General features: G+C 60.3%; 1 long non-coding RNA gene across 1 annotated transcript; it reads left to right on the forward strand.

Moving 5' to 3' along the window:
• The first annotated feature begins 875 nt into the window (after positions 1-875).
• LOC122479145 lies at positions 876-8,857 on the forward strand. The gene is made up of 2 exons (XR_006296241.1): positions 876-6,072; positions 8,644-8,857. It is a non-coding gene; the product is annotated as an uncharacterized LOC122479145 (long non-coding RNA).
• The last annotated feature ends 321 nt before the right edge of the window (positions 8,858-9,178 follow it).

The following is a 9,178-nucleotide window of genomic DNA, read 5'->3' on the forward strand; positions in this document are numbered from 1 at the left end:
CTACAGGAGTCAATGGGTGTGAAAGGGCTGACGGGACAGACAGGTCGTGCTCCGTGTCAGCTCCCCACACTTTCTCAGAGCCACGGAGGCCCCTGTCCCCCATCTGGAGGAGGTGGGGACGCATGAGGCGTGGTGGTGACCGCAGTCCTGGGCTACCCCGGGACCATTTATCTTAAATTATTTTGAAATGATTATGTGAAATTCTTTATTTAAAAGTCATATATATCCCAGAGGTGGCCCTCACCCAGCCCCGGCTCCCCCTCTACGCCCTCCTGGTTGGGGGTGTGCAGGTCTCACCCCTCTGAGAACTTTCCCCGGAAGGCAGACTTCCAGGAAAGCCCTGTGTGTTGCCAAGGAAGCTGTCCAGCTCCCGGCACGGGGCCTGCCTCTGCCCGTGCTGCCGGCCCGTTCTTCTAAGACCTCATCCTCTCCTCCAGGAGGAGCTTAGCCAGGACTCCTCCCCCAAGCTCAGGGCCTGGGTCTCCACAGCTCACTCCCAGTCCCTTTCCTCATCTCGTGCTGCGTCCGGGGAGGCCTGGGTCTCTGGCAAGGCCTTTAAACTGTGTCCCCCTTGTGACACCAAGTGACAAAGCAGATTTCTCAACTTGATTTTCTTCTTCACACATGAGAAGTGAAACCTGTAGCTTAGACTCCTTCTGAAAGAGACATCAATTCCTTTCCCTGCTTGTATTAAAAGCCGCTTTCTGGGGCGCCTGGGTGGCTCAGTCGGTGAAGCGTCCGACTTTGGCTCAGGTCATGATCTCACGGTTCGTGAGTTCAAGCCCCACATCTGGCTCCATGCTGACAGCTCGGAGCCTGGAGCCTGCTTCGGATCCTGTGTCTCCCTCTCTCTCTGCCCTGGCTCCCTGGCCCACTCTCTGTCTCTGTCTTTGTCTTTCAAAATAAACGAACATTAAAAAGATTTTTTTAAAAAGCTGTTTTCATAAATTCAAGCTTTCTGCCAAAATTGGTCAGAGATGTATCAACGAGTTTCATTCCCGTGGATGGCTCTTCCAACTTCTGCTCTGTCTCTTAGTTTATGGCTGGTACCCTTTGCTTCCTCTGAAGACAACTCCCCAAAAGATAAAGGCTCCCGAAATGGCATGGCACCGGGACACCAGGTTGAAGTCGGTCCCAGGCCGAGGACTACTGGCCACGTGCCCACCAGCAAGTCCACACAGCAACCCAACAGGACTGCGCTTGAAAGGGCTCCAACAGCCAGGCCTTGGCATCCAGCCATGACTGAGTGACACATGGGAGCCAGCCTCCAACAGAGGAAGGAACCTCTGCCTTCACAGACGGCGCCTGACCTGGCTCCTCCACGGGAACACAGATGTTCATGGGACTCCTATGCCCTGCACTAAGCTGTGTTGAAGGGCTCCTGGTTGGCCAGGTGTCCAGGAGGATCTTTGGCCCTGCGCTATGCTGGGTCAAATTCCTGGTCAGTAGAGGGTCTGGGAGACACATTCACTCCATGTTGAGCTGCCTCAGAGGGCTCTCAGACAGCCACGTGTCCTGTGCATGCATTCGCCCTGTGCCGAGTTGGGTCGGAGGGTTTTCTGTCAGCCATGTTTCCTGGGCACTTGTTCAACCTGTACTGAGCCGGGTCAGAGGGCTCAGGCTGGCCAGGTGTCCTGTGGATGCATTCTACCTATGCTGGGCTGGGTCCACCCCCTGGGCTGCGTTTCCAGGGACTCGTTCACCCTGTGCTGAGCTGGGTTGCAGGGTGCCCGGTCTGGGAGTCCTTGAGACTCACTTTCCCTGAACGGAGCTGTGTTGGAGGCTCCTGGCCAGCTGGGGGTCCTGGAGACTTGTTCTCCTTGGGCTGGGCTGGGTCAGAGGGCTCCCAGCCGGAGGATTCCTGATTAGCTGGACGTCAGTGGGACTCTTCACCCTGTGCTGATCTGGGTGGTAGGTGTCGAGTCCCCTAGGGGACTCGTTCACCCTGTGCTGAGCCGGGTTGTGGCCTTGGAAGTCAAGAAGGGCTCTCCCTGGATGGGTGAGGGTCCCTTGTACTCTGATTTTCAGTGCCCTACTCCCAACTGCTGAATGACAACACGTAACTGAGCAATCTGGCCAGCCCCTTGTTGGGCTTGGGTCCAGGAGGTGCCAGGTGTAGGTATGTGGGACTGCAAGGCGGCATGAAGGTGGGCACCAGCCTTGAGGTGGAGCACAGAGTCCGCGAGAAGCCGGGGGCAGGACGAGTGGGCGGGGCCTCGCCATCAGCAGGGACAGGAACGGAGAAGCAAGGAGGAGCTAAGAGAAGCTGCAGGAAACGTGCCATCTCTCTATTCAGTGCGGCTCTGCAGGTGACTGGCTTTTCTAACAGCCAGGGTTTCACAACGCCTCCTCCTGATGTCGCCACAGCACCCTCCACAATCACCAGGGGTCTCTCACTGGGTCTTGTCTGGGAGGCCCAATTGCCAGGCAGCTTTCACCCAGGCCCTCCTTCCCTCATCACCTGGACACCATCCTGGGTCCCCTACCAGCTGGACCAGGGCCCACGCTGGCCTTTTCTCCGGGCAGCACCACCCCCGGGTACGGGGTGTAGCAGGGACTTGCCCACGTGAAAATTAGTGAGAGGAAACCTCATTTAGAATGGAGTCGGGTGGCCAGCAGGGGGAGCTCTCAGCCCTACCGCTCCCGGTCAATTGCAGACCCAACAGGAAGGGACGCACCTTGCAGGTGGATTCCACTGTAGCCACCACTTTACAAGCTCAGCAGGAGGATGGAAGGTTTCCTCCTCCCCCAGCAACAATCCAGCCAATGAGAGACTGCCACAGCCCAGCCAATGAGAGACTGCCACAGCCCAGCCAATGAGAAGGCACCACACTTCCAGCTCAGAGTTTGCTCCAATGAACTTTCTGTTTACAACAGCCCTCCCGCCCACTCCACCCTCCCTTCCTTATAAACCAGCCTCCTGAACCGTATGGTCGAGAGTTGTTTGTCCTGTGTTGGCCTCTGCTGTTCCCGAATAAAGCCAGTCTTGCTGGGGAAATAACTGGCAGTTTTGTTTTTGAAGTTAACGCCCAGGCCGGGCAGCTCGGGAGTGCGTGAGAAGGGGCTGGGCTGAGGTCCTCCCAGTTCTGGCCAAGGGGACCTGAAGGACACCTGCTGGTGGGGGCAGGTGGTGTCCGCGGAAGTCTTCTTCACCCAGGGAAGGCGGCCGGTAGGAGGCGGTCCAAGCTCTTGCCCCGGCTGGGTGATTTCGTGATGCCTTCCCAGAGGAGCTGCTGCAAAGGCCTGCCCTGTGACCGGATGCGCTTCGCACCCCTGCAGCCTTGTGACCTGCGACCCCTGTGGGCGAGGCACCTGCACTGAAGCCACCTCGGGCAGAGATTCCGTCACAGGAAGCCGAAGTCACCCTCGCGGGTCCGTTTCGGAACAACCTAAATATCTCACCCGAGTATGTCCCGTGCCTCCCCTCCCGTGGAGCCACGCACCCGCCCCACGGGGACCGGTTTTTCGCTTCCGCGGCCGCTGTGTTCCTGTGACTCCGGGCTGGGAAGAAGGGCCTCGTGGCATTTCTGAAGGGGTCGGGAGGTGACGCAGCAGCGCCTTGGCCGATGTGGAGGCCACATGTGATGGCCGGATCCCTCCGCCGCACCTCCAGGATGGAAACCTCCGGAAGGCCCGGGAGCAGAAAGGGGGACACAAAGCCCTAATCTTGTGGAGAATCCGGGCTTGTTTACATGAGAGAATTTCATTTTCCTTTTTCCCAGGCCCTACGGTGGCATTTTGTTCGTAGCGGATCCACCGATCCCCACCCGATCGGGGGTACACGCCGGCTGCACAGCTGCCCTGGGAAGGGGTCCCGGACACTTGTTCCCCCCGCGCCCCACAGCTGCCGACCTAGGAGTGGGGCCCCTCGCCTGCCCACGCTGACCCCTTCTCCGGCTCCCTCCGCGTCGACTGCGCAGACTCCCCAGTTCCCAGGGCTGGTCAGTGTCCTCAGGCCCCGGGGCCTCTGCCCGTGCCCCTCCGTCCCGGAGTGTCGGCTGCCGGGCGTCGCTTCCTCCGGGGTGCCCTCCCGCCCGCTAGCCGAGACCCCCTGACTTCACTGTCCCCCACGGTTGCCGTCGCGTCTGGGCCCCGTCGCCCTTCCCCATGACGCTGAGCTGCCCGAAGCGAGCGGCCGCGTTCATGCTCCCTCCACCGGCAGCGCCGCCGTGTGATCTCAGGCGGGCGCCGCGGCCACCACCAAAGCGGGGGAGACGGGACATGCAGCTGGCAGAGCCGCAGGGGACCCTCCTGAAGAGCACGGAGAACGCTCGGGCCCCTGCCGGCGCGTGGCCTCCTCATTGTCACCGCCCCGAGGCGGGTACACCAGTAACACCGGACTCTCTCCGCCTCTGTCCTCGCCGGCGGCTGGAGGACGTTCTCCCGCTTGGGACGTTCTCGGAGGTGGCGGGTGACAGAGCTTGCGGGTGGTGCCCCAGCCCGTCCGGTGTCCAGCGGGGGCTTGGGACGCGCCCCCCTGGCCGCCCCCCTCCCTGGCCGCTGGCTGGAGAAGCCCTTCCCCCCGCCCCAGAGAGGAACGGGTGGGGGTCCTGTGCGGCTGGAGCCCACGGGTGAGGTTGTCCGGAAGGCCGCAGGGGGAGGGGGCGGTGGTCAGGGTGGCTCAGTGGACGGACTGTGGGCACAGTCTGAGATGTACCTCAGGGGTCTGAGCCCGGCCCCAGAGGTCTTTTCCACAGCAAGGGGGACCGACGTCAGGGGTTGGTAGGTGGTTCCCAGATGCTGCTGGTGTGAGTAGACCCCGAGAGAGACACGGGGTCACTGGGAAGACTGGAGGCGCAGAGCGGGAGCCCTGGGGCACAGCCGGGACCAGAAGGCAGAAGAGGGCCCCCCCCCCCCCCCCCCCCCCCCCGGGCCCGGCCACGTGAGGGTGTAGGCGGGGTTCTCCTTGGCATTACAGGCCTTCCTGTGTCTGGCCCGGAGGACGCCTGCTGCTCTTTGGGACCCCGCAGCCCTCCCAGCCGTGCACACTCCGGGTGCGTCACTGCCCTGTTCAGACGCCCCTCAGGGCCTCGCACGGTGACGAGAACACGTTTTCTCACGGGGGCCACTCCCTGGCCTCGAGCACCCGGCTGGTGAGCCAGGCGTGGGGACCCCCAGCACCGGGCTCTGGGGCCCGTGCCCCACAGCCTCCCGGGAGTTCTGCGCGGGGCACTCAAGGAATGGGTGCGGATGTGCTGCCAGAAATGCCCGATAATCATCCGGAGAAGAAGGTGGGAAATTATCTGAGCAAACCTTGGAGCTGGGGGCGGGAGCAGAAATGGGAGGTAACCTGTTTCTAAGGACCTCACGGTGGCATGGGGACACCCAGAGGACAGAACGCTCCGAGGATGCCGTCTGGACACAGGCTCAGGTGAGGGAGGCTGTGTCATCTGCTGACGTCATCTGCTGGCTGTGCCCCGCCCCCCCCCTCACTTGACAAGGTGAAGGAAGGACCCTCTGCCTGAAGAAAGGGGGTGGGAACAGGTCCCACCCACACGGTGCCACAGCCCCGGCCTTCCTCTTCCTCTGCTGGTGCCAGGCCCCATGTTCCTGTGATCCGGGGCCCTTCCCCTGTCGCTGCGTCCCTTCCAGCACCTTCCCTTCGTGTCTCTCCGGGTGGCGGTCACCGCCTGGTGCTGCTCGGTAGTTGGTTTGGCTCCTTTGTCTGTGCCCCTGGCTGGTCAGGTCGGGGAGCAGGGCTTTGCCCGCCCTGTTCACGGCTACGTGCTCAGCGCCTGGAGCCGTCCATACGATGGATGCCAAAAAGTAATTTCTAATGAATGAATTGTCGCTTCACGTTCAGCCTAAGAAGCTGCTAGAGACCGGAGTTTCACGGCCCGCAAATGAACGCCGATCCTGCCGACCACAGGCTTCCGACCGATGCTGGCCGTGGCGTGAGAGCGGTGTTCCCACGTGCTGGGGGCCGGACCGCTGTGGCCGGCCACGTGGCCATCCAGGGGACACCTGGTCCCCGCACGCACGGATTCTGGCAGATTATCCACATGCTCTCTGAAAGGTCGAGAAAGGGGCAGTCGGACAGAAGGAAACCGAATCCGGGCCCACGAAGCCGTGGTGAGCAGAGAAGTCACTGAAGTTTGCGGTCGAGTTTAGGGCACGTGGGTGACTTGGAGGGTTTTAAAAGTAAGGTTTTCCAACAGCCATCTATAACTTTAACGGTCACGATTTTGGTTTAACCACTATCCTGAGGGATCCCACACAGAAGGGGCCCAACGGCGGCGGAGCCCTTTCTTGACCCCTGCGGTGGCGAGGTGCCCGGAGGTCGGGGTGCCCACCAGCGTGCCCCCTGGACCTCTCCACACCCCTGTTCGCAGGCCGGGGGCCTGCGGCCTGTCCGCCAGCTCTGACGGGAGCTCTGGGGGGAGACGGGCGAGCTGTGGAAGCTAGAAGCGCCTGGCACGTCTCACCTCAAGCCGAGGGTGCGGGACTGCACTCTGTCCCACAGTCTGTGGACATTATGATTCCCGGGGTCTCAGCGACCTTATCGGACACAGGGTCATCGCAGCTGTAATTAGTTAAGGTAGGGTCCCGCTGGTACAGGGCGGGCCGTGACCCAGCGTGGCTGGTGTCCTTATGAGAAGGTGAGACGCAGGAGGCCCGGCCCTGGGCTTCAGATCCGGGCCCGGGGGGCACTGCCTCCAGCGGGGTCTGAGGGGACCCTTGGGTGCTTGCAGTGGGGTGGGGACTGGGGGGGGGGGCGCGCTCTGAAAGGCAGAGCACCAGAGACTCGCCAGGCTCTGGGAAGAGGTCCTCCCCACCTCGGGCTGCCGTGGCCCGATGTCCTGTGTGCGGTTTTCCTTGTGTAGACTGCCCCAAACATCTCCACTGAGCTGTTTCGATTTGTCCTGCTGGGGGAGACAGCAAATCGTTGTCGTCGTGATGGTTCACGGTTCACGGTCACAGTCTGTCCACCCCCCGGGGGTCTGCCACACTTTGACCCCCACCCTGCGGGTGCCCGCCAAATTGTGTTTCCAGAGACCGTGCTGGGGAGCTGTTACCTCCCAAACTCCTGCCACGGGGCAGTGGGGGGAGGAGGAAGAGGAGGAAGGAGTGGGGGCCGGGCCGGGGGCGGGGGAGCGGCGACCCGGGGGGCTTGGCTCTGGCCTCCATCCATTTCTTGCTGGGCTGTCTGTCCTGTACTCCAGCATCCCTTCGTGGGTCAAGATTCGATGCGCAATGACTGAGGGGTGCCGCCAGAGGTCCCCCGTGCTCCCCTCCCCCACGTTGCCTGCGGCCCCGGGGGACCCTGGGGGAGCTGGACCCAGAGGACCCCCACAGGCACCGGGTGAGGTGAAGGCATCCAGTGCCCTGCCCTTGCTGCTGGGTCCCTCTGGGTCACCTTGGGTGGCTGGTTCTCATCCTCCGACAAAGGCCTGAGCCTCTCTCTGTCCAGGCAGCCGTCCCTTCAGCCATGGGCACCGCCCCCCCCCCCCATCGCCAGTCCTGTAAGCTGTGCGTTGAAGGTCATTTATCATTGGAAAGTGATCAGTGATAATAGTTAAGTCAGGTTACGTTGTGGTCACCAAAGCCCCGGCGGCTGTGGCTCAAAACCACAGGCCGGGTGTCTTGCTGTTATGGCCGTATGCCCTCACCACCGTGCCCCGTGGGCCAGCATCCTGTCTGTCACCACTGTACGTACGTACTTACAGCATGTGACAGTATTGCCACAGACTCAGGGACCTGAAACAACACCTATTTTGGCACGTGATTCTGACGGTTTCTGTGGGTCAAGAGTGGCCCAGCTGCGTCGTCCTCGGAGGACAGACTGGAAAGGACCCACTTCCAAGCCCACCTGCTGGTCGTGACTGCATCCTGCCCCGGCTAGAGCGAGGGCCTGTCTCTTGCTGGCCATCGTCTGGAGGCCACCCTTAGCGACCTGCCACATGCAGGGGGGAGAGTCGCTTCGCTAGGTGGGCATTAAAATCTCATTACGATAATTGTGGAAATGGCATCCCATCGAGTTCGCGTGTTCTGCTGGTTCACGCACATCGCAAGCTCCCCCTCGTGCTCAGGGAGGGGGGCGTGCGTGGGGACGGGAGGTGGGGACGTGCGGTGTGGCAGCCCCGGTCTGGCACCGCCACAGCGAGTGGCCCCGGGACCGCCTCGGTGGAAGAGGGCGCTGGGGGAGCTGCGCCGGCGGCTCTGTGTTGTGCCTCCGAAGCGACGTGTCACCCGCGTCCAGCTCTCCGGCCAGGACTTCTCTCTCGGGCCGGCCCGGACACAAGGAGTTTGTGGAAGCGTCATCCTCCGTGCGGTGGAAAGCAGGGAGAGATGGAAAGCAAATTTGTGGTTGTCAGGGTCTGAGGGGAGGGGAAAAGGGGAGGGGCTGCCATATAGGATGGGGTTTCTTCTGGGGGTGATGGAGATGGTCTAGAATCACCTAGTGGTGACGGCTGCACGACACAGTGGATATGTACGTCCGCGTCTATATCTGCATCTGTGCCTATGTTTGTATCTATATTGCCTACATCTACATCTGGATATCTATCTATATCTGTGTCTGTGTCTGTGTCTGTATCTGTATCTATATCTGTATCTATATCTGTATACTGGAAGCCACCGAATTGTACGCTTTAAAATGGTTAAATTTGATGTTATGTCCATTTTACCTCAATGAAAAAACAGCGTGCCAAGGAAAAGTGAGAATTTCCAGCAAGAAGAGGAGGGGAGACCATAGCCCCGCACATACCTTCATTCAGACTTCTAGCCTCCAGGCGAGCGAGGACCCATTCTGTTGCTTCGAGCCATCTAGTCTGTGGTACTTTGTTTACAGTGGCCTTAGTAAACAAATACATGTATAACCCTAATTTAAAATAAAAAAAAAATAGTGTGCACTAGATTTTATCAAGTAATGTTTCTTGTATATGTGGTGATGTTTCTGTGGACAAGTTCCGCCGATAATGTGTTAAATGCTCATTTGTCTTCCTTTTTTCTTTTTTTAAGTGTTTATTATTCTTGAGAGAGAGAGAGAGAGCGCGCATGAGCAGAAAGGGGCAGAGAGAGAGGAGGACGATCTGAAGCAGGCTCTGTGTGGACAGCAGTGAGCCCACCACGGGGCTTGAACTCACGAACCGTGCGATCATAACCTGAGCTAAAATCAGACGCTCAACCGGCTGAGCCCCCCAGGTGCCCCGAATCATGCGTTTTCTGATGATTCCTG

Source organism: Prionailurus bengalensis, chromosome B1, assembly GCF_016509475.1.
Source record: "Prionailurus bengalensis isolate Pbe53 chromosome B1, Fcat_Pben_1.1_paternal_pri, whole genome shotgun sequence".
In the NCBI taxonomy this organism is placed as follows: Eukaryota; Metazoa; Chordata; class Mammalia; order Carnivora; family Felidae; genus Prionailurus; species Prionailurus bengalensis.